The sequence below is a fragment of the Notechis scutatus genome, chromosome 8 (assembly GCF_049901735.1).
Source record: "Notechis scutatus isolate UNSWTSFEM ecotype Mainland chromosome 8, rNotScu1.2, whole genome shotgun sequence".
NCBI classification, from domain to species: domain Eukaryota; kingdom Metazoa; phylum Chordata; class Lepidosauria; order Squamata; family Elapidae; genus Notechis; species Notechis scutatus.
In genome coordinates, this window is record NC_142016.1 from 8130564 (window position 1) to 8153675 (window position 23112).

At 41.4% G+C, this 23112-nt stretch overlaps 1 protein-coding gene across 8 annotated transcripts in view; it reads right to left on the reverse strand.

Annotated features, from left to right (window-relative positions):
• The window catches only part of COL8A2 (collagen type VIII alpha 2 chain), a 165565-nt gene that overhangs the window by 87895 nt on the left and 54558 nt on the right, over positions 1-23112 (reverse strand). The window contains exon 1 of one of the 8 annotated variants that reach the window (XM_087970553.1): positions 2217-2332. The exons of the other annotated variants lie outside the window; for them this stretch is intronic. The gene's annotated coding sequence lies outside the window, so the exon portion shown is untranslated. Of the gene's footprint in view, positions 1-2216; positions 2333-23112 lie in introns of those variants that run through there. 8 annotated transcript variants of the gene reach the window in all.

Genomic DNA, 23112 nt, shown 5'->3' on the forward strand with positions numbered 1-23112 from the left:
AAAAAATTGTGTCCTAGTCCTTAGCAATCACGGGGCCAGAAGGAGAGGGAATGCATTGGGGCACTGTGACAACTGGTACTCCCCGACTTACAACAGTTCGTTTAGTGACCGCTCAAAGTTACCACCATTACAGCATCCCCATGGTCATATGACCAAAATTCGGATGCTTGGCAACTGGTTCATATTTATGACGTTGCAGTGTCCCAGGGCTTGTGAGCAACTGTGGTGACCTTCTGACAAGCAAAGTCAATGGGGAAGCCAGATTCGCTTAACAACCATATTACTAATTTAACAACTGCAGGGATTCACTTAACAACCATGACCAGAAAGAACATAAAATGAGGCAAAATTTGCTTAACTGTCTCGCTTAGCAACAGATAACAGCTGTGGGGGCGCAGTGGTTAGAATGCAGTACTGCAGGCTGCTTCTGCTGACTGCCGGCGGCCAGCAGTTTAACAGTTTGAATTTCACCAGGCAGCTCAAGGTTGGCTCAGCCTTCCAGCCTTCAAAAGTTGGTAAAATGAGAACTCAAGATTTTTGGGGGAAATATGTAAACCACTTAGAGAGGGCTCTAAAATCATTGTGAAGTGGTCTATAAGTCTAAGTGCTATTGCTCAATTGTCGTCATACATCGAGAATTACCTGCATAAAGTTGACGTTGACGGAGGAAGATAAAATTGTTTTGCATACCATTCCAATCCCTGACATCTGTGTGTCCTCTCTTTTTTATTTACTTATCAAGTCTATTGGATTTCATCCAATTACTTTGGCTTCAGGTACTGCCAACAATAAGTTTATTTACAGTAACTAGCCAATAAGACAAAGCACACACCAATGCACAAAAACAAGACACTTCAGTGTCATAAACCTTTTAATTCCCATCCTTGCCCTGCAGACAAAATCTCTTATTTTCCATTGTCTATGCTGTACGACTTTCCTTTCACAAATGAAGTGTGATAGATTTAAATATTCAAGCAGCTTAAGAACTGCCAGTTTATTTCTTAAAGTGGGTCTCATCTTCACAGATCTCCTATGTCTCAGAACTTAACCTTAAAATCTAACCAGGTTTCCTGAGGCCATCTTGACCATATCTACCCCAAAGCATTCCTGGGATGGTTCCTTGATTCATTTGTCATTATGTATGGCTCCAAACATTTAGCTTCCCACCCGACCCCACTAAAGTAACTATACTACAATTGGAAAATGAGACAAACATGTGCCAGATGAGCAAGAAACAGAGTCAATGATCTAAATGTTCCCTTATAAATCTTTGGGTTAGAGTAACAAAGTAGAAAATTCAGGAGCATATATAATTGGGAGTGTATAAATATATTAATGAAATGTATTTACAAATTGAAATATCAACAAACATATCCAACAGGGGAAATCAAAATCTTCAAGTTGGCAGGTATAACCTCTCCCAAGAATGTGACTGCTTGTCTTGTGCCTCTGAGCTGAGATCCGTTCAGTGTACTTATCTATATTCCTCAACCTTTAGTATCCAGGGGGAAAACTAGACACATGTCATAATCTCCGGGTGCAAATTGACATCATTTGCCCAATGCTGTCATAAAATAATCTATATAATCTCCCCATTGCTCCTTCCAGCCAGCCATCTATGTCTTCAACCATGCTCAAATCAGAAAGTGATACTCTAGTTTGAACCATGTCGACCATTTACAACAGAACACAACAGCTTCTTTACCTCCAGCCATTAGTTGTGCAAAGTATCAAGCCACCTATTCCTTACACTTACTTCTTCAGAAGCAAATCTTGGCTTAGTAAATTAAATCATGGTATTTGGGGTTAGGATGGTCACCAGGTATAAAGGCAACAAGCCCTAATAATTCTTAAGCATGCCTACCCTGGGTTACTAATTTGTGTGAATGATTCACTAATGCTGTTTTTCTCAACCTGATCTCCCCTAACCAACCAGGCTGGCCAGACATTCTCATTGCAAATTCATTCAAAGGACCCAAGACTAGGGAGGTAATTTTGCTCAGCCCAGAAAAAGGAACATTTTGTGGAATGCTACATTAATAATGCATTAGAAACAAGATGCCAAACCCTATTTCCCGAAGCAGCAAGACCCAAGCATCTCCCGTTATTCAGAATCACTGCTAGCAAGTCCTAATTGGGGTTCCCTGTTTGCAAACGGTGAAAGGTTTTGTTTCTGATGAACGAGCAAGCAAAGAACATAATGAAAAGACACGCACCTTCAGAGCTGGGCCACCTCTGTTCCTCCGCCTCCCAACCCAAAGGATAAGTGGCCTTTTGCAGGAGAAGAATAGAAAATATGAACCCTCCATACAAATAAATAAAATCCCATTAGTAGAGAGACTCCACCCTCTTGAATAAACTCAGCTGCTCCCCTTTTCCTGCCCTTGTTTTGCCCTGTAAGAATGATTGACAAGCCTAGCTTTAAATAAGGATGTTGTGGGTTTAAAGCATGTGACCCGTTTTTCCTCTTGTTTTCTTCATTCACCTCTTTTCAAAAATCCAGCACAGGGTTTTTCTCCTCTCTAACGTTTTTTTTTTCTTTTTTCCTTGACTTTTTCCGCTCCTTTCCCAACGGGATCCTTAATCGGGAGCACACGGGAAGCGTCTCCACGTTCCACATTCACCCCTTTGCTGCTTACACTGGCAACTTTCCTGAAACCCTTGAAGGGTCTCAGTGCCAGCTTTGCTGCACCTGGAAGGCCAGCACCCCCTGAAAGATGGACTTAAACAGACTGCCCTGAACCTGGTTCACTATTTTTTTTTATACCCCATCCATTACAGGTAGCCCTCAACTTACAACCATTCATTTAGTGACCATTTGAAGTTACATTACTGAAAAAAAGTGTCTCACATGTATGACCACTGCAACATCCCAGGGTCATGTGATCCAAAATTTGGGTGCTCGGCAACTGACATGTATTTACAAACATGTGATCCCCATTTGTGACCTTCCCAACCAACTTCTGACCGAGAAAGGCAATGGGGGAAGTTGGATTTGCTTAATAGCCATGTGATACTGATTTGCTTAACGACCATGGGGAAAAAAGGTCACAAAATTGGGTATGACTCACTTAAAAACTGCCTTGTTTAGCAACAGAAATTCTGGTCCTAATTGTGTAAGTTGAGGACTACTTGCACAATGAAGATTACAAACTGAAGGCCATGGGGTCTCAATCTCTATTTATGCACCTCTTGATTGCACTTGTTTTGTGAACACAGCCAACTATTGTTTACCAACAAACTAACCAAAAACATAGAGTCTTTAATACAATGTGTGACCCCAGTCAGTGCTTCTAATTTGGTGGACAGGGAGCAAAATGACTCCAGTTTTAGTTTGAGAATCTGAACATATGTCCATCATCTGTGTGACACTTATTGGCCTAAACAGAATTAATACACAATACTACCTTCACACAATAGGTTTAAACTGGCTCATCAATTAAACCATGCTCTAGGTTTGCACCATACAACAGGTATGTATTCTTACACCTGCCTCCCACCAAATAACATAAAAAGATCTTTGACCTAACCAAGACTGAACCTGATCGCATTCAGCTTATTATTCGAATGCAGACACTGGGTTTAACTGACTTGGTTAAGCATGTTGTATGAATCCAGCCTTGAATTTCTTTCTACTTAAAAGTGAGCCAGAAGCAGCGGCAAACCCTGCTATTTGTGGAACAGGGTTTCAGGAAAACCTGGAAGCCCAACCCTGAATCTATAGAGAATTTTCCAGGATTTGGTTAATGGTTTGGTGCTACTTGTACAAGCAAGTTAAATAATACGCAGTTCCTATAGGAAAGTTTATGGGAGCCTTTCCAGACAAGAATGATTCACTGGCAACCATACAACCCAGTGTTTTTGGATGTTAAGATGGAGCTTGGAAAACTTCTGCTCTTACACAATAGCTCTTCAAAGAACCGCTCTCCAAACCCAAGTCTGAGTTTTAAGATTCACCAAAAATAAAAGATAAACCATAATTTTGGATGGAGATCTCTTTGGCGGCCTTCTTTTGCCCACCGCCCTTAATATCACTCACTTTATAATTAAGGGGAAGAATTCTAGCTGCAAATAGATATCAACTCAAATCAAATCAGATATAAATAGCAAACTTGCAAACGTAAGTGAGTGAAAAAATAGCTACATGCCTTGAAAACACAGGAGTTACAGCGGAAACTTGACAGACCTTTCAGCAGCCATAAACTGAACAGTCTGTGAACATACTGAGGATAGGATGTAATTCTTTCCGTACGCTTAGAATAGATTCCAGACACGTGTCTAATAAAGTTCAAAACACCACGGGACATTGGAACAAAAGCAACAGATGGGACACAGAGCAGCCAGTGGGGAGAGGCAGATCAAATATTTCCTAGGCAAAACAGACAAATGAAGGTCCCACTCAATCAGGTCATGGACTGGCCCAAAGGGAAATGGAGATAATTTACAGAAGCCTTTTTGCATGCTAGAGATGGACTCTTCAAATTCTGCTTTGCAAGAATTCAATGGGGTTTGGTAAGAGAAACAAACAAACAAAAAGTTTGCTCAAATGCAACTGTCTTTCTATCACTACTACAGCCTTGCTTGTTGATAAGGGATTCTGGCATTTTTATTTAAGCCAACAGGTTAGTACTGCTTCATATCACCTTGAGTAAGACCACACTTGGAATATTGCATCCAGTTTTGGTCATCACAATTTAAAAAAAAAGAAAATTGAGATTCTGGAAAGACTGCAGAGAAGAGCAACAATGATAATTAGGGGACTGGAGGCTAAAACATTTGATGAACAGTTGAGGAGTTGATTTTTGTCTAGTGAAAAGAAGGACTGGGATGACATGATAGCAGTGTTCCAATATTTGAGGAGCTCCTACAAAGAAGAGGGGGTCAACCTATTCTCCAAAGCGGGGGTCTCCAACCTTGGCAACTTTATGACTTGTGGACTTCAACTCCCAGAGTTCCTCAGCCAGCAAAGTCCACAAGTCTTAAAGTTGCCAAGATTGGAGACCCCTGCTCCAAAGCACCTGAGTGCAAGACAAGAAGCAATGGATGTACATTAACCAAGAGAGATGCAACTTAGAACTAAGGAGAAATTTCATGATAGTGAGAACAATAAACCAATGGAACAGTTTGCCTTCAGAAGTTGTGGGTGCTCTTTGACTGGAGGCTTTTCAAAAGAGACTGGATAGCCGTCTGAAATGGTATAAGGTCTCCTACTTGATCAGGGGGTTGGACTAGAGCATCTCCAAGGTCCCTTGCAATTTTGTTATTCTGTCCTGTTCTTAGAGGTGTAGCAACCTGGAAAAGTTTGAGAGCCCCTGAGTTAAAGCACCGTAACTCAATGCTTTAATAAGCACAGACAGCTTTTACTTTTCTAAGTTCAGCCATCCAAAGCTGACGAAAGCACAGTCACTGATTCACCCATGCTAGAAAGGCAGGAAATCCAATTTTCAAATTGTACTGATGCACTTGTTTCACTGAAAATATGTCTGGAAAGGCAGGAAACTGCACTACTGTAATTTAGCGGCTTTCCAGCATCGCCGCCACACAAGGCTTTAAGGGAACACACAAGCTGCTCACCTCAGCATAGAACTTTGGGGTTCTCAAACTGAAGGTTGGAGTCCCCCAGGAGATCACAAGCAATTTCAAGAGAGGTTACCTCCTCCGCCCCTAAGGCAAACCAGACCAGCCTTGTGCAAGCTGAGTGACAGTTCTCTCAAAATTTGCCCTGGGCTTTGATCCCTGCTTTGAAACCATGAGTTTGATCAGGCAAAGTTGGAGCAGGTTTTGATCTCACTTCTGCTTTGCCTAGGTAGGTGGAAGAAGCTATCCATTAACACAGGGGTCTCCAACCTTGGCAACTTTAAGACTTGTGGACTTCAACTCCCAGAGTTCCTCAGCCAGCAAAGCTGGCTGAGGAACTCTGGGAGTTGAAGTCCACAAGTCTTAAAGTTGCCAAGGTTGGAGACCCCTGCATTAACAGACCAGATTTCTGTTCTTTCAGGCACTTGAGCTTCCAGAAGACTGGGAGACCACCATTGAGAAGTAACCTGAGATAGAATACCTCTTCATTTGCAACTATCACCCATGGCACTCAGCCAAACGTCTTCCATCTCCAATTTAAGAATAAACTTAAGTGATGATTCTTCCTACCAGCAGATGACACTGGTTGGAGAGGAAACCAAAGCCAGGAGAATTCAACAATCATTGCTCTTCAAATCTATAGTCAGGACCAATCCCTGTTCTCATTATAGAGACAGATTAACAGGGCATCATAGGTTATGCCGTGTATTTTTTTAACCAGTTTCAAGAGTGGAGGAATGCACAATAATGCAGCCATGATTTAGATTTACGAAAGATGTACATTTTCTCACCACTACAAGAACTTGAGATGAGGAGCTGGTCTGCACCATCCCTAAATGATGTGGTGGAATGTAGTCTGGATTCCCAAGAGGGAAGAACTGCATTCCTGAGGGTAAGAGGCAACAAAGCTTAGATAGTTTGTTGGGAGAAAGAGAGTTAAGATGGCTCCTCCTTAGACATTCTCAGACTATATATCTAATGATGCAAGTAATTACTTTAGGTTGGCAAGGTGTCTGACTATAGCTGAGGAACAGTAAAACAAATCGCTCAGAAGTAAGGAGTCCTTGATTCTTTCTTGAGCTTAGTTCTTGGGGCTCAGAGAATACCAAAGATTCCTCATTTCAACTCTGAGCTGCAAATATTCACCTCTGTCTTGCTCAGAAGTAATTCCATGTGACTTTCTGGTTCTTGGGGCCTGACAATATTTTTACAATACCACCACTGCTCCATGTACAATATCATTTGATGTCTTTCCTCACAATACTTACATATGTAACTAGAGGTAGAAGCTGTGGTAGCTGTATATCTTGTACACCTTATATGACATGTAAATTTCTCCCCTTATTAAGAGATGCTTCGGTGGCCCCAGTCAGAGGGTTTTTTTTCCCAGTGAGAGAAAAAAAAAACCTCCTACAAAATTTCCAAAATGTGGTACATTCTGCACCGCTGTTAGAAAGTGTTAGAAATAATCCATACAGAGGTAAGACAGGTTTTGACTCGGAAACTGGTTTATGTCGTCTGAGATTTTTTTCCCCCCAAATAAGTTTGGCTTTTGTTAGGTTACTTGTTTTGAATTGTATGTTAACGTTTGGTCTCTGACTGAATAGCAAATAAATAAAATTAATGAGGCTGAGGGGATTTATACCCATCTGTTCCAAGACCATTATTTTTAGCCACATAATTATATTTAATTACTTTTCAGCAATTTTTTTAAAAAGAGGAAACAATCGTTGAACCAAATAGTTCAAATATTTTAGCACCTGTATAGGAGTTAGTGTTGGAATGGAAAATCCACATGGATTTTCTGAGAAAGTCTGGAGAGACAGTGCCAGAAGAAACCAATATTCAGTTGACAGATCTTTCCTGAAAAATTAATATGGATTTTTGTTCCTGATGTTTAGTTTTCCACGGCCATTCCTCTGCAGGAAGCATCATTGTGTGCAAAAGCATTGCTGCTAGAACAGTTATGAATTGAGCCAGCCTAATGAAGGTGAAAGAGCTGCTATGTACACTCTGAGCTAACTGCTCCTGCTAACTCTGGCGTTAAACTTAGGAAATTGTCTTGCTGTTTAAATAAAGGAGTAAGGGGAAACTTTCTGAAATGACTGAAGGTTGAGATAATTTTCTTAGGAAGACCCTGAACACCAACTGCGAATTAGAAAAATAAAATCAGGTTTCAGAGAAACCAGATCAACGCCAAGGTTGGGAAAGAGATGTTTGTGTAGAAGAGAATGCAGCTAATGGATTGATCACAACCAGACGGTGCCCCAGAAATTGGTGTCATATGGAAGAGGCAAAGATGGATTATCAGGAACTCAGCAATTTTTTCATGTGGAAGACTTGTCCAGGCAATGGGGTCTCCAGGATGATACAGATGGTACATGGGGTCTCCAGGATGATACAGATGGTACATGGGGTCTCCAGGATGATACAGATGGTCCAGGATGATATGAAGTCTCGTTGGTACCAACATGGCCACCATTTTAACATGTTTTTCCATACAGATAGTCCTCAGTTTATGACAATTGAGCTCCAAATTTCCATTGCTAAGCAAGACAGTGGTTCGGTGAGTTTTGGCCCATTGTAGAACCTTTCTTGCCACAACTGTTAAGTGAATCACTGCAGTTGTTAAGTAAGTAACATGGCTATTAAGTGAATCTGCCTTCCCCATTGCCTGCCAGAAGCTCCCAAAAGGTGATCACATGACCTCAAGACATCGCAACAGTCATAAATACATGCCAATTGCCAAGATCCAAATTTTGATCATGTGATCATGGGGATGCTGCAAAGGTTGTAAGAGTGAAAAATAGGCATAAGTCACTTTTTCGGTACCTTTGTAACTTCAAACAGTTGCTAAATGAATGGTTGTAAGTTGAGGAGTATTTGTATGTTCATTGTTACCCATGTAAAATACTGTTGACTAGCAAAAGATGCCAATCGGAATTCAGAAGGCTGGCATGGATGTCACATAATTTCCTAGCTTGGAATTTTCATTTTTGGATTTTATGATTATGTTTCTTTAACAATGTGGGGAAAACTGGATTTGAAAACAGGACATCAATCTCTTCTTGCAGAAAAGAGAAAATGTGGAGACTTAAAACTAGATGATTTTTAACTTAGTTCTTCATGATCACGGTATATGTTGAATGGACTATAAGCTTTTGTCTATAAAAAAACTAAGTAAACTGACTATATAATCAATGAATTTGCACAATATCAACAGAAATCTGAATAACCTACTGTACAGGTGTTCCTTGACTTACAACCGTAACTGAGCCTGGAATTACTGCAATAAGTCATAATGTCATCATGTGATTACTTTCAAGTTTATGACCTTTTTAACAGCGTCATGATGTGAACATGGCAGTCATGAAGCAAATGCTGCACTCATTAGGCAAATGTGTTGGCCATTAACAAATCAATTATACTCAGGAAATAGCCAAAAAATGCTAAAAATCATGGTCGTATGACCCCTGGATGCTGCAAACAGCTGTAAATGAGAACTGGTTGCCAAGCATCAGAAATTCAGATTGAATGTTACCACAGTGTGTGTGTGTGTGTGTGTGTGTGCAGCTGTTGGGACTGTGAAACTGGATTATAAATACTATTGGTCCATCTTGACTTTGACCAAATCCTAAGTGATCAGTCATTAAAAGAGGACTATCTGTATGGCTGATGCATACTCACAGATTTTTTTTTCCTTAATATTTTTCCATAAATAATACTTTACACTATTTTCTCTACCCCATTCCTGAAGAGAAGCATGAGGAGAAGTCAAGGGCTTTGGATTTTTCTTCCATGCTTTTATATCCATCCTTTCTCCTCCATCAAGGAGCATACATGTGCTTCCTGGGAAATCTCCCTTCCATGCATTTTACAATCCAATCTAGCATCAGCATAACTTCATCTTGCATCATGGAGACTATCTCTTTGCAAGTTCACGCCTGTGCTAACTGCAACCAACGTAAGAGAACTATGACTCTGTGGTGTGGTCTGCCTACCACCAGGCTGCCATATCAGTACAAACCTGTTCAGTTATTGAAGTTTTATAGTTGGAAGGTTCCCCCCAAAAAAACATCTGCTCTGACAAAAGAATCCTCCCACCCAACCCCAGCCATTGCCCATACAATGCCATGGGTATTAGGACTCCTTGTGTGCAAGAACCAACCACATCTGATTCTCAATTCTTTAGCCCCATCTGCTTTTCATGTTTCTGGTGATTCGTGGTGCCTACGGGTGATAACCCTCCCACATTTAACATTGATATGCAGCTTGAAAGTCTCAGCCATGCTTATCTACTCATATCTCATGACCACATTCTCAATTTGTTCTGCAATTAACACAACTTAATCTTTCTTAAAAGATTCCAGATTCCTAGAGGCCATAGTCTTCTTATGGCTATTAGGGTTTACAGGTTCTAAAACACTGAGATAAAAATAGAATTATTCCCTTGTATTTTTTTCATCTTACCAATAGAAGAGAATATTGATAGCTCAAGGTTGAATTGTGAGGTCCTTGGTGCTCTGTGAGTTTGGTTGTTTTCTTGCAGATGTTTCTTACCCAACTTGGTAACATCATCAGTTCATCAACCAAGCTTACAGAAGGCCAAGGACCCCACAGTTTTTTCCTCTTCTTTGGGCTTTTGAGATACTGTCCAGTAGAAACCCAAGACAGAGTCATGGATTGCTGTTAATTCATTAAGGATGCTGTTAATTCTTTAATGATGCAGCCATCATAAATTAACTCAGAAACTAACCCCATGCTTTCAGCCAAACTCTGACATTAATTACCCAAGGACTAAATGAGAATATACATTAGAAAATTTGCTACCACATTGCTTCAGAAGACTTCAGCATTTTTGAAAGTGCAATTTCTTTATCAAATCAAAGAATGTCTACTTCATCCATCTGTGCATCCAATGATGAAAACATTCAAACAAGTGGCAGTAACTGTAGAGAAAAACGGGACTGTTAAATATGGGTTGTTTCAACCAATGAAAAGACATTTTTAGATTATTTAATCTTTTCCACATTAAGAAAATCTGTTCATGCTTAGAAAAAAAAAACTATGGGAATTTGTTGGAAAGTTAAAATACAGTACTATATTTACAAAAAGGAAATGACCTTGAAGTGAAGACAATTCCTTTCCCTGTAAAATAGAGTAGATGTAAATCAACTGTCTGCCACCACTACATTCAAAGCTAACCTAAATGAACTACCCATGTTCAGGATAAACTATTGGAGAAGAGGAAGGAAATGGAATTGGACCTTCCTTCAGTGGAAGATGTTTATTTTGCTTCTATATATTATCTGTGAATAAATCTCTTTCCAACAGTAGAGAATAAAAGTTGTTCAGAGTTAAATTGTTGAATTCTTGGGGTTGCTTAGCTTGGTTGGGTTGATTATGTTACTCCTAGATTGGTAATGAACATTTGCAAGAAAACATCCAAGCTCTGAGATCATCAAGAACCCAATAAATCCCAACAGACTAAGCATAGAGATCAGATTCTTCTATTAATAATTATTCACAGCTGGTATATCAGCATATGCACAGAAAATGCCCATATAATAGCAAACCAGGCATAATCACACAGATATATCCCCTGTGAAGAGGGCTAGTGGGAGCAATTAGCCATGTAGGAAAGTAAATTAGCCAACAAAGGAGAGAAAATGAACTACTAATTATGTTTTGGTATGTCATCAACTCAGGGTGACACGGTGGCTCAGTGGTTAAGATGCTGGGCTTGTTGTCTGGAAAAGCGGGCAGCCTGGGCTTGAGACCCGAAGGCCTAATAATTTTTTTTTTTTTTTTTTTATTTTGTTTTTATTTTAAAAAAAAAAAAAAAAAAAAAAATAAATATGAGTAATAAAGGTGCTGCATAGAATGAGCTAGGTGAGGAGAGCACCCATTCCTGCCCCAACTCCTGCCAGCCTAGCAGTTCGAAAACATGCAAATGTGAGTAGGTAAATAGATACCACTTTGGTGGGAAGGTAACAGCACTCCGTGATGTCATACTGGCCATATGACGCAGAAATGTCTTTGGACAGCGGTGGCTCAATGGCCTTGAAATGGAGATGAGCACCACCCCGTATAATCAGCAACAACTGGCGGAGTAAAATCTACAAAAACTCCTATGTCATCAATTCAAAACAGATTTATGGCAGCCAATTTAAGAGGAAATTTCCAATAATCTTTTCTGCTGTCCTCACCACTCTCTGCACATCCTTCCTATCTGAAACAGTAACACTTCTAAACTGAACAGTAATACAAGATGATAAGATGTCCTCAAGTGGAGATCAGCTTCTGAGGCCAGCCAAGATTGAGAAGGTGCTAGGAATTGCTGAAGGATTCGTTGCAATTAGCATAAATTGCCAACAGGACCAGTCCAGAAAGCCCTCTTTTCACTCTGGTTTGGTTGTGTTTGCCCACAACAATATCAGTTATAATTGAAACTGACTGGGCAAATACAGTTGCACAGAAGTTGAACAATAAGATTGAACTTTGCTGGAACTTTGGGCCTTAGATATCTTCTATAGGAATAACGTCTTTTATATCCCAAGATTCAGTTTTGCTTCCTCTGCATTTCATTTTTTCCAAGCATGGGAAAAGATTTATGCTGAAACTTTAAACTGAAAGGTTTTTAGCAGATTGAAATATTTTTCTATAATAATACAATGGAACAAAATTGAAATGCAGTTGTGATGGCACATTGTCTCGTATTTTTACAGCATGCACAACTACTAACTGGAAGAGCACAGATCAGTGGTGGGATTCAAAAACTTTTACCACTGGTTCAGTGGGTGTGGCTTGGTGGGCACCAGTGGTAGGATTCAAAAACTTTTACTACCGGTTATATGGGCGTGGCTTGGTGAGTGTGGCCATGTGACTTGGGTGGGCAAGGCTTTTTTTGCAGGCTCCACTCATTTTTGGGAGCTTCTTAGCCACAGAGGAGCCTTGGGGGAGGGGTGTTCTCCCCTAATGCTACTCTGGGGCTCTGGGAGAGAAAGGAACAGAGCATGGGAGGGGCATGCAGCACCCCTCCAAGCTCCGTTTTGGGAGCCTCCTAGCCTCAGAAGAGCCTCTGGGGGGTGTTTTTGCTCCCCTAAGGCTCCTCTGGGGCTCTGGAAGGCAAAAAATGGAGGAAGGGGCCTGAGCTCCTCCCTCCATTTTTTGCCTTCCTGGGCCTCAGCAAGGGGAATCCGGCACAGCTGATCTTATCTACAGCTGATTATCGGGAGGGGGAAAAAAAGAAAGAAATACCTTAGGTGAATGTCAGGGAGGCGGGCAGGGTGAGCGAGCATCAGGCGGGAGGGCGACTGGGTAGGGGGCATGGCCAGCCAGAACTTACTATGGGTTCAGTGACCCATGCCAAGTTCTTGCTACCGGTTCACCCAATCCGGTGCGAACCGGATGAATACCACCACTGGTGGGCACGCTTTGCGTGCATGCACACACTTTGCTTGCAGGCACGCACCAAACACGCATTTTGTGTGCATGCATGAACCAAATATGCACTTTACGCAGGCACAGAGGCATTTGTGCAGGCACAGAGGTGTTCCAACTCACCTCCTGCAAGCCTGCATGATCCCGGTCGCTTCAGCAGCTGCCGCACGACACTTATCTTCAAAAGCAGAAGATAAAAGGTGAATATGGGAGCCCGGGCAGGTGGGTGGGCCCAACAGCAGAGTAGTGGAGAGAATCGGTTTGGTCTCCACTGCTCATCACTGCTACCAGCTCGGCAGAATCGGGTTGAACCAGTAGCGTACCACCACTAGCACAGATGGCAAGTATAGGTAGTCCTTGACTTACAACCATTTGTTTAGCAACTAAAGTTGCCACAATAGCACTAAAAATTGATTTACAATCGGTCCTCACATTTACGACTATCAAAGCTTTCACTATTGCATTATCAAAATGTGTGTGCTTGGCAACTGGCATGGTTTTATGACAGTTGCAACATTCAACATTTGTGTCCTTCTCAACCAGCTTCCAACAAGCATTTAATGACCATGTGATTCAAATCAACTTGACTCAATGATCTCTTAACAAATGTGGCAAAAATTTATTATTTGGCATTTTTTCAACCTATTAAATCCTTCCCAAGGAGCTGGGAGAGGCAGATGTTTTTTATGGTGCTAAAGATCTCATCGCAAGATTTAAGCTGTTCCGAGTAGCTGCCTTCTGCAGTTGACTGATGGTGATTTTGTCAATGTTGATATTTACTTTACTCCAATAGTACTCCAGTAGTACTAATACTATTCCAGTAGTACTCCAGATGTTTTGCACTGGCACCCAAGGTGCCTATTACTATTGGTACCTTTGTTGTTGTTGTTGTTTTTACCACAATCATTCCACTTCCATTTGCAAGAATTTATATTTTGTCATTTGTCATTTTTCTTTTTTTGCTGTTATTCCTGCTCTCAGTGGTTCAGGGCAGCATGGTGGCTCAGTGGTTAAGACACTGGGCTTATCTGCTGGAAAGTCAGCAGCCCAGGTTCAAAACCCGAGCTCCTTGTGGTGGAGTGAGCTCCTGTCCCTACCCCAGCTCCTGCCAACCTAGCAGTTTGAACACTGGCAAATGCAAGTAGATACATAGGTACCACTTCAGTGGGAAAGTAACAGTGTTATGCTGGCCATGTGACCATGGAAATTCCTTTGGGCAGTGCTGGTTCAATGGCCTTGAAACGGAGATGAGCGCTGCCCCATAGAGTCAGCAACGACTAATGGAGTAAAATTTGCAGGAACTCCTTTACCTTTTTATCACAGTGGCTCAAGGTTTCTGGTCAGACTAATTTTACAAGCTCTGTTGAGCTACTTCCTAGATGCATGGAATTACTACATCTTGCAGTAAGTAGTTAAGTGTCCTTGAATCAATCCCAAATCCTGATGACCAAATGGACAAATGCCTTCTGTCTTAATACCCTAATGGGAAATCCAACATCTCTTCCAGGATCATCCCAAGACTTCCACCATTCTGTCCACCCCTTTGTCCACTACCTTTCTTTAACTTTACCAAGTGTGTCCACCATCTGGTGTGTCATGTGAAAATTGTGAGTTTAACCTTGCTGAGATTGCATCACATGAGCTGTTGATCCTTACTTTGTCCAAAACCAATCACTTGGTTCTTCTCACAGTCCACAGGACTCACTAATTGTCTCCATATTATTTGAAGGCCTCTACCTTGCTTTTTCTCAATGCTCAGCTGTACATTTATAATGTGTTCTTCATGGTTTATCCAAAGTTCTCTTTAAACAAATTACAGCAAATATGTCCCAAAGGTGCTTTTTCAGGAGGCAACTGGACTTCCTTGTTTTTTCTTTGAAGACATTTCGCTTCTCATCCAAGAAGCTTCTTCAGCTCTGACAGGATAGTGGGAAATGGAAGGATTTATATTCCTTGCAGAGTCTTCAAAGAAGAAACAAGAAATGTCCAGTTGCTTCTTGAAAAAACACTTTTGGGACAGCCATGACCTGGATGACTGAGAATCTCTACAGACGTACAACAAACATGCACATTCAGTTACTAGATGCTAAACACACACACACACACACACAGACACAACAGAGCAGTGTTTTCAACCTTGGCAACTTTTAAGGTGTATAGATGTCAATTCCCAGAATTCCCCAGCCAGAGGAATATCTAGAAGTTGAAGTTCATGCATCCTAAAGTTGCCGAGTTAGAGAAACACTACAACAGAGAGGTTATCCAGTGCTGTGTTTATGCCTCAACAGATCCCAGAAACCCCAATTCCACCATGAAATTCACTGGGTCATCTTAGTCCTGTTGATCCAATACTATAAATTTAAGAAATAAACAAGTCCAACCCTGTTAATTCATCACCCTGAAGCTGCATCCCACAGAAGATTTAGGGTACTTCAGAAGAAAGAGCCAAGAATGAGACACGGCCCTTTATACCAGATGGAGCTTTTTGATAACTTCATGTTTCAGCTCCTCTTCAGGTTTCCTTGCCTCCCTCCATAACAACTCCTCTCTTCAACAAGCATCACTTTGGGCTGCCTGGCCCAGAAGCCAGGACATCACAAGGTTGTGAAGAAAGAGCACCACCCGGACAAAGCTGGGCCAAAAGAAGTGAAAAACACTGCACAATGTTAATATCCCATTGCCCTTTTAACGATCTCTCGCTCGGCTAGGCCAGGACTGTGGTGAAAATAAAATGTTCTGCCAAACACCCCCTCCCCCCCTTTTTTTTTAAAGCATGTGGAGACGGTTTAGAAAAGATATAAACTGGAATTCTTTCCCTTCTCGGTTTCTCTTTGGTTACCAGTGTCTTTGGCTGAACGCCTCGTTTTGCAGCAAATACTATGTCTGCGGGAATGCCAATAACTTAATTAGGTTTCAATAAAACATGCCAAAGATCAGCCTCCTTTCCCCCTTGTCGTCTGGGCTGAAACCTAATCTGTGTCTTGTTTCGGGGATGTCAGAATTGGCTTCTGTTCCTATCCTACTGAATTTCAGATGGTTTGGCCTGGGAAACTGAAACCGTAGACTGGGATGCAATCTCCAGGAGAGGTTGGGTGTATTCGTAAGCCTTGGGTAAGAAAAAGACAGTGAGTTACAAATGCCTAGCAGGAGCTTTGTGAAGAAAGTAAATTGAAGTACTGGAGCAGCTACCCTCAACAAAATGCAAGAATTTCAGAGACAATTGATTAAATTATGTGCCATCTAGTTGTTTTCGACTCCTAGTTACTGGTTGGAAGATAGATACCTAAATAGATAGATGGTGGATGGATGGATAGATGGATGGATGGACAGACAGATATTTTCTATGATTCAGAGAGAAATCTAAATTGCGATCTTTCCCCGGATCAGGAGCCTTTGCTCGTGGTGATTCATACCATAGTAACTTCCCATTTGGATCACTGTAATGTACTGTACGTGGGGCTGCTCTTGAAGAGTACGGGGAAGCTGTAGTAGCACCAGTAGTTGTGGACATTTCTTGTTAGTGCATATAACACCCTGCACCCAATGGGTTTACAGGTGTGATTGAACGTGCTGTTGTCACCTTGTAGCCCTACATGGCATTGAGCCACGCTATTTCTCCCTTCCAACTCTATTATTCTGTGTTGTGTAATAATAGATGGGGTTTTCCCCAAATGAACCCTAACATCATAAAATATCTACAGAAGGAAATCAGGAGTGGGGAAATTGGCAGCACCTGCAAGAGTTTAACCAGACTGGCTGAGTTCACACAGAATGCCAAGCTAAGATTTTAAACTATGATTTGTGTGGAATAAGCCATAACCTTAGCTCATAATAGGAGATTTGTGTCTCACCTAAGCAAAAGCAAAGAATCCATATTATGGCTCTGTGCAATCGTTAAGCTAGGAATGGAGCAAGATGTCAGTTTTCATTAGTTTCCCACCTAAATTCCTTGCTTTTGGAAATCTGTCGACTTTAGTTTCCCAGTCTAGTTTTTGTTTTTGTTCTGTACTTGAATTTGTACGTATTTTGGTCACATATCTGCAAGCATGTGTTTTGGTTTACATTCGTCTCACAAAGCCAGTCTGTGCAAACCATTTCCTCTAATATAATACATTTCTGTATGTCATTTTCCTGAATGGCTGCTTTTTGCACAAACCTTGTCCTTAAAAGGCATTGCAAAATTCAGAAAACCAGCCATGCTGGATCAAGAAGTATGTATGTGTGCATGTGTTGGGTGGAGGGTTTTGTACGTGTGTCTGTATGTGTGTCTACTGCTGCCTCTCCTGGATCAGGCATTGTCGTTTTCTCCCCTGATCAAGTGAAAGGACTTCAGGAGGCTCCTGTAAATATTGAAGGAAGAGAATTGTTTTGGTCTGGTAACTCCTTTTCAGACGAACATACTTTATGAAAAAGCATCAGCTTTTGTGAACTTCAGGAGGCTTCTGGTGGCCCATGACAGGGGAGGCATGCATTTTTTAGTCCTTTTGGTGTTTGACTTTTAATAAGGGTGGGGAATCTGGTGGGAAAGACCCCAATGTTGAGAAAGATTGAAGACAAAAAGAGAAAGGCGTGGAAGTGGATGAAATGATTAGATAGTGTCATTGACACAATGAACGTGAATTTGGGAAAACTCCAAGAGGCAATGGAGGACGGGAGGAGGGACTGGTGTGCTATAGTACATGGGGTCGCGAAGAGTCGGAAATAACATAGCGACTGAACAACGACGGGAAAAGAAGTGGATTTCCGGGGATGCCAACAACTTCTATGTCCTCTCTTATATTTCTTCATCCCATGCAAGGAATCATCGAACATCAAACCACCAAAACACAATGTCCACACTGGTGATGTAATTTCTGGGTGGTTTGGTGGTTTTATGGTTAAAACCAAAAATCATTTAATTGCTAGAGGCTTCTACCGCACCTTTCTCACCCTCATTTTCAAACTACCTGAAAGAATTGTGCTGCTCCAAATTACTCAGGTTTTTTTTTCCCCCTATTGAATTTTGGCAGATCGGTATCAGAGGAGCTACGTGTGACTTGTGGACTAACCGTCCCTAACATGTTGCTTCAGAAACGTACATTTCAAATAGTTTTGCCTTCATGAGCCAATGACAGATTTCTCCCCATGGCTAGCGTGAATCCAAGCATTACCAATCGATTCGCCTCTGAAACGCCTTCACATTACTCAGGGGAATTGCCAAATGTGGGCTTGAATCAACAAGCCTTTGTATTTAACCGCGCACTCTTTCCTTTTAAGCTTGAATGCTGCAGAGAAGCGTAAGCACCGACGGCTGTCTTTATTTTATCACACTTTCTCACACCTTGCGCGTAAAGCTTTCTGGCAACCATTTCGGCTGGACGCAGGCTCTGTGTTCTTCCTGCCTGGAAGTCAAATAGAGCTGAACCATGTTCAGAAGTTTTAAAAATAAGAGCCGTGTTTCCCGTGTTGGGTACCAAAAAGAAAAGGTGAGAGGTGCTTTTTCAAGAGTCAACTGGACTGTCTGGTTTTTCTCAGAAGACATTTCGCTTCTCATCCGAGAAGCTTCTTCAGCTCTTTTTTTTTTTCTTGAAGGCGCTGAGTGTTCAAAAAACAAAATCTGTACTGAAGAGAAAGGAGGGTTGACTTTTAGAACACAGAAAGGCACTGATGGCTGAGTGGGGAACTCATCATGGGTTTGGCAGCATAGTTCTGGTTTCATGGCTTCTTTTATCCATTTCTTTCTGTTAGGTCTACAGGAAGTTCTCAACTTCCAGCCATTCATTTAATGACCGTTCCAACTTACAATGGCACTGAAAAAAAGGGACATGATCATTTTTCACACTTATGACCATGGCAACTGACATGTATTAATGACGGTTGTGATGTCCCAGGGGTCACGTGATCCCCTTTTGCGACCTTCAGACCAACAGATTCAACGGGGATGCCAGATACACTTAACAACCGTGTTACTAATTTAACAACGATTTACTTAAAAGCTGAGGAAAAAAGGTTGTAAAATGGGGCACAATTCCCTTAACTGTATTGCTTAGCAACAGAAGTTGTGGTCATAAGTCAAGGACTACCTGTAAATCTGCCCACTCTCTCTTTCTGTTACAGTGGATGTTCGAAGCAATTCCTAATGAAGGTCCACTTTGACAAAATGGCCACAGAACCTTTCTTAGAGGATTAGTTGATTTGTGTTAGTTGGGCTGTTTTGTCAGGAAACAAATTATCCTTTGTCACTGATCAAATGTTTGGAGGCTACTGGTGCTGATCAGGCACTATTTCCACCATTTTGTTAGAAGAATCAATTTGAGAATGAAAGATCTCTCTAGATGTTTTTTCAAGACCTCTTTTGACGTTTTTCATGTTTTTCATCTCCTAAATTATGCCACAGGAGGTCCCAGTGTGGTTGGGATCTGCAGCAGAGTGTTTCAACCTTGACAAGTTTACAAATGGGTGGACTTCAGCTTCCAGAGTTCTGGGACTTGAAATCCACCCATCTTAAAGTTGCTGAGAGTTTGTGGCCAGCTGTAACAGACAAGCATTTTGTCTACAAGGAGGGAAAATGAAAGATTATTGACAAATTCTCTTTCCCAATGGTTTCATCCTGTGTGTGTGAGAGAGAGGTGGGGGAGAGAGAGAGAGCACACAACTATATAGTATATACAGGAGTGGGATTCTACAGGTTCGCACCTATTCGCTAGAATCGGTTGTTAACATTCTAAGCAGTTTGGAGAACCGGTTGTTAGAAGAAATTACTGGCCTAATCCTGTAAGGAAGGCTGGAAGGAAACATTCTGGTGTTGCTTACAGAAACTGCCTCTCCGTTGACCCTTATTACATTCTTGACAGGAGTAGACTTCCTGTCTCTGGAACTTCTCTGGAGGTTTTTTTCCTTCCTTTGCTGGTACTTTGCTTGTGTGGAGTGACCATTCAAAGTTGCAATGGCACTGAAAAAAGTGACTTATGACCGTTTTTCACACTTATGACTGTTGCAGCATCCCCACAGTCATGAGAGGCCAGGCGAGGAGATGCGTGCCTCGATGTAAGTGATATTAAGTTGGCCACGCCCAGCCAATAACATGACCACCAAGCCACGTCCACCAACTAAGCCATGCCCACAGAACCGGTTGTTAAAAAATTTGAATCCCGCCCCTGAGTATATATCTGTATATTCTGGGAACAAGATGGAAGTGGCTTTCTACAGAATAGGCATGGCCAATGAGAAGGCACAAAAACGGATGACATTGTCGGATAGAAAAGAATGTCCTCTTGAATGGATCTAGGAGATAGGTGGTCTTCTTGGAAGTCTTGGAGGTCTTTTAGTCCGATCCCCTGATCAAACAGGAGGTCCTGTATCGCAAATGGTTGTCCAATGTCTTCTTTCAAACCTCCAGTGATGGAGCCTCCACAACTTCCTGAGGCAAGCCGTTCCACTGGTTCATTCTTGTCACTGACAGGAAATTTCTCCTTAGTTCTTGGCTGGTTCCCTCTTGAAAAGCTTCCATCTGTTTCTTTCTGTCCTGCCTTCAGCTGCTTCGGATTCACCGGTCCTCTCCACAAAGCCTCTCAAGTATTGGGAGGCTGCTATCATGTCACCTCTAATGCTTCTCTTTGTTATTGGGTGATTCTGTTGGGTATTTTTCCCCTTTTCAAATGCCCTTTCCTTCACTTTTGCAATCAGGGAAGAAACGTGGAATGCACATTTATTTATTTTCCTCATGATGGCCCCTACATAGAGATTTGAAGGGAGTCAGCACCTTATTTCCATCTTATTGCAATGTTTACCTAAAGAAAGAGAAATTCAGCTGTATCGGGAAAGAAGCAAAAATGGTACAATCACCTCATTAAAGCTGGCTTAAAAACAAACCACCACTTTCACAACATTAAAGATGCCACAGAAGGAAAAAATATTGCTCAGGAGAGGGACTGCTGTGGATTATGCCCACAAAGATGTTCTCTGGAACACAGTTAACAAGAGCATTTTATTCAACACACATTATCTCTCCAGCTCAATTTTGCATCATATATTTTATTACATAGAGATTTTAGCCAATGGGGTAAATAATTCTAGACAGCCAGCTGCTCCTTATGCACCATGTCTAAGTTTTTATTGCCAAAATGAGTATCAATAAAATATGGATAGTCCATGGCTTACAATCGAGTCCAACATTTTTGTTGCTAAGCAAGGCAGTTGTTAAATATGTTTCGCTCCATTTTATGACCTTTTGGGCACAATTGTTAAGTGAATAACTGTTGCTGTTAAGTGAAATCAAGTAGTCAACAAATTTGTTGACCCTCTCCTCTTTTGGCAACCTCTTAAATACTACAATACTATTATCATGTCCCCCAGTCCTGCTTTTCTTTAGACTAGTCAAACCCAAATCATGCAACCATTCTTCAAACATTTTAGTCTCCAAGCCTTTAACCTTTAATTATCTTAATCTTTCTTCCTTCCTTCCTTCCTTCCTTCCTTCCTTCCTTCCTTCCTTCCTTCCTTCCTTCCTTCCTTCTTTCTTTCTTTCTTTCTTTCTTTCTTTCTTTCTTTCTTTCTTTCTTTCTTTCTTTCTTTCTTTCTTTCTCTTTCTCTCACTCTCTCTTTCACTCTCTCTTTGTTTCTTTCTCTTCCTTCCAGGTTTTATTTTTTCATCTTGGCCAACACAGCTATTTTGCAAACAAACTGGGCCTCCCATGCGTGTGTAGAACATCAGCTATAACAGAGTACAATATATGTGGTTCACATGTGCATGTTTCTAGACAGCATATTAAAAAGCAGAGACCTTGCCCACATCCCTTGTTGACAAAGATCCATATAGCCAAAGCTATACTTTTCCCAGTAGTCATGTATGACTGTGAAGGTTGGACTATAAAGAAGGCTGACCGCCGAGGTATTGATGCTTTCTAATTGTGGTGCTGAAGAAGACTCACGAGAATCCTTTGGACTTCAAACCAGTCAATCCTAAAGGAAATCAAATCTGACTGAAGGACAGATATTGAATCTCAAATACTTTGGCCACCAAATGGGAAAAGAGGACTCATTGGAAAAGACCTTGATGTTGGGAAAGATGGAAGGCAAAAGGAGAAGGGGACAGCAGAGGATGAGATGGCTAGGTAGGGTCATTGACACAATGGAGGTTAATTTGGGCAGGAGACAGTGGAGGGCACGAGGAGCTGGTGTGCTGAGTCCATGGGGTCAGAAAGAGTCAGACACAACTGAACAACAAGAACATGTATGTGTTTACTATCTCAATGTAACACATAGTCCATGTAACATACAGTCCGTGCTCTGATATGCCCTCTTAATGCTATCTGCTCTCCACCATCCATGCTCTTTGCATGCCTGGCTCCATTTCTAAAAATGCTTTCGGGTAACTGTTACTTCTTCTGCTAGTCAGCACAATTTTTTTTTCTGAGTTGTGGTATTTTCATTTTGCTTTTGGAAGGCGGCTAAAGGGAAGGGCTTGCTATTTTTATGGGACAGAAAAAGGGGAGGGTCAGTTTAATAGGCGCTGAAACTGACTAGAGGAGATTAAAACTAAGCTCTCTGATAAAATCTGGTGATCTAAATTTGACCAGAGGAAAGGTCTGAAATCCTTTCTACTCGGTTTCATAGTCTGATGTTGAAAGTGAATGAGGTGCCGAAGTGAGGACAGGGAGGAAGAGGCAACATAATCCCAGCTTTCTGCAAAGAATTATTGGGTAGAAAACAACGGGTGTCTCTTTCCAAAAGAGTTACATCGAATAAACAGAGACAAAGGAACAAGAGTCTGGACATGTGCACTTTTTTTTTGGCAAAAAAACTAGTCTGAAAACAACCACAACTTCACTTTCCTATTTCTCCAGCATGTCGACAGTCTCCAGCCCAGACACTGTGCTATTCTGATCTGTGCTACTCCCAATATTTTGGGCTTGTATGTCATTGCCAATGAAGGGAGAATTATAGTTATGTTATTATATGTTACATTGATGGATTATGTGTCAGCAAACCATTGCTAACACTTAGGAACCACATAGATCGATTTCTCTGTGATGATCTGTTCCTAGCCTGGTCCTTCAGGTCTTCCAAGGATGCCTCCATACTACTGAAACTGGGTCCATCCACCTGGCTGCT